This window comes from Sinocyclocheilus grahami, unplaced genomic scaffold (genome assembly GCF_001515645.1).
Source record: "Sinocyclocheilus grahami isolate Dianchi unplaced genomic scaffold, SAMN03320097.WGS_v1.1 scaffold289.1, whole genome shotgun sequence".
Classification (NCBI taxonomy): Eukaryota; Metazoa; Chordata; class Actinopteri; order Cypriniformes; family Cyprinidae; genus Sinocyclocheilus; species Sinocyclocheilus grahami.
This window is the reverse complement of record NW_015505468.1, coordinates 1,936,216-1,938,755: the sequence shown is the minus strand read 5'-3', so window position 1 is coordinate 1,938,755 and position 2,540 is coordinate 1,936,216. Positions and strand designations below refer to the sequence as shown.

Here is a 2,540-nt window from a genome sequence, read left to right as displayed (position 1 = left end):
AAACTCATCTTGAGGAGAAAGAATGCTGAGTTGCATCCAAAGAACACCATACCTACTGTGAAGCATGGGGGTGGAAACATCATGCTTTGGGGCTGTTTTTCTGCAAAGGGACCAGGACGACTGATCTGTGTAAACGAAAGAATGAATGGGGCCATGTATCGTGAGATTTTGAGTGAAAACCTCCTTCCATCAGCAAGGGCATTGAAGATGAAACGTGGCTGGGTCTTTCAGCATGACAATGATCCCAAACACATCGCCCGGGCAATGAAGGAGTGGCTTCGTAAGAAGCATTTCAAGGTCCTGGAGTGGCCTAGCCAGTCTCCAGATCTCAACCTCATAGAAAATCTTTGGAGGGAGTTGAAAATCCGTGTTGCCCAGCGACAGCCCCAAAACATTACTGCTCTAGAGGAGATCTGGATGGAGGAATGGGCCAAAATACCAGCAACAGTGTGTGACAACCTTGTGAAGACTTACAGAAAACTTTTGACCTCTGTCATTGCCAACAAAGGGTATATAACAAAGTATTGAGATGAAATTTTGTTATTGACCAAATACTTATTTTCCACCATAATTTGCAAATAAATTCTTTAAAAATCCTACAATGTGATTTTCTGGTTTTTTTTTCTCATTTTGTCTCTCATAGTTGAGGTATACCTGTGATGAAAATTACAGGCCTCTCTCATCTTTTTAAGTGGGAGAACTTGCACAATTGGTGGCTGACTAAATACTTTTTTTCCCCACTGTATGTATGCGAATTGCATCTAAAATGTCCATCCATTTGGATTACACTGGTTTAACCTAACTAATATTCTCTTATACTTGTATTAACTTATGCTAACTAATACTCCCTTATATATCACTTTCTTTAATAGCACTAATAAACAGAATATGTTTTAAATACACAATAACCAGGTTTATATATTTATCATAAAAAATAAATCATTTTGTTTCAATTCTAACTAATTAAATATTACTTGTTCCACAGCTATCCATAATTTCAATGTTCATACTTTATAACTGAATAAATTAATTTTCACAATGAGCTGATTTATATGGAAGCTTCCACCATGGGATAAAAATATATAAAAATAAAATGGTAATGGTAATGACTTTTTATATCACAATTCTGACTTTTATTTTAGATGGGATTTAAACTCGCAGTTCTGAGAAGAAAAATTGTAATTGTAAAATATAAACTTGCAATTGCAAGAAAAAGAGTATTTTTTCTTATTGAAAAAAAGTTAGAATTGCAAGACAAACTCAGAATTGAGAAAAAAAAAATTTCTTGCAATTCTGAGTTTATATTTTGTATTTCTCTTTTTTTTTCTCAGAATTGCAAGAAAAAAGTCAGAATTGTGACAAAAATTTGCAATTACCTTTTTATAATTTTTTTTTATCTCATGCTGGAAACAATCTTCCATAGATTTAAGGTTATTCTAAACTATTTGAATAAATGATATACAATTAAAATATACAATTATTTAATTCAATAAAATAGATACCAACAGTTAACAATAATAAAAATTCCATGATTGTGCAGTGCAGAAATCTTATCTGTTTCTTATCTGTTTCATTTATTTGACTGAAGTTTATTAGATAATGTTAAAACCGTGCAATCCAAATAGATGGAAAATGCTTATTTTGCAATTCAAATACATACATCTTAAATATTTTTGAATATTTAGAGAACATCATCCTTTAATGCAAACTGACATCCTCTGACATTACCTCACATGTCTTTAATGTAGTTCTCCACTTTTGGTTTGGATTGCCTGTAGTTTAATTCCTTTACATTATGTGTAGCTACAGTTAATGGAAGCTACAGTTAACAACAACATTGGATGTCCATATTGAAGGTAACTGCACTTTGTTCACTACTTTGAAAGATCATGAAGACTACTTTCGTTCAGGGACCAAAAGGGCTGCTGAGGCTTTGAAGATAAGCAGCGATGCACTCCTCCCGTGAATTCAATTCTATTTAGCGCAATTCCTTTAACAGTATCTCTTAATAAATCAATACCAATTCCAGAGCTCCAGGTAATTCCAATCAAAGGCCGCTGTTTAAACTAGCCTAAATGCAGTGCAATTTACTTTCAGGCTCGTCTGTGGCTGACAGAAGTCTTTAACACTGATTTTCCCCAGTTACTCATCATTCAGAGCCCTGTTGAACACATCGAGTGCTTCAAGACTGCCTCTTTAAAGTCAACATAAAATCACAATGGACCCTGTTTGCACTACCTTGTTAATAGATGTTCCTGGTGTTATTGTGCACGATTCTCCCTTTGACATACTGCATCTAAGCATCTGGGTTAAACATCTGGACTGGTGTGCTGAAGTCTGCAAGTTCAAACTATAGAAATATCAATTCATAAGCCACTTAACTGCACGTTGCTCCCGGGGAATAAAGGCGTTCTGTACATCCCATTACACAATGTGTCTGTTAAATGAAGAATAATGAGAACGATGGATTAAGGACTGAGTCGAAATGCACAATAAGCCTAGTATGATATGTAAAGGATAATGTAATTTAAGCTGATTAT

The 2,540-nt window shown here is 34.4% G+C and overlaps 1 long non-coding RNA gene across 1 annotated transcript in view; it reads right to left on the bottom strand.

The window, feature by feature from the left end:
• Positions 1-925, bottom strand: part of LOC107600678 (uncharacterized) — a 5,688-nt gene extending 4,763 nt beyond the window's left edge. Inside the window, exons 1-2 of the long non-coding RNA XR_001610829.1 lie at positions 861-925; positions 471-480 (exon numbers count right to left, since the gene is read on the bottom strand). This is a non-coding gene — a long non-coding RNA (uncharacterized lncRNA). The remainder of the gene's footprint in view (positions 1-470; positions 481-860) is intronic.
• Positions 926-2,540: the final 1,615 nt, after the last annotated feature.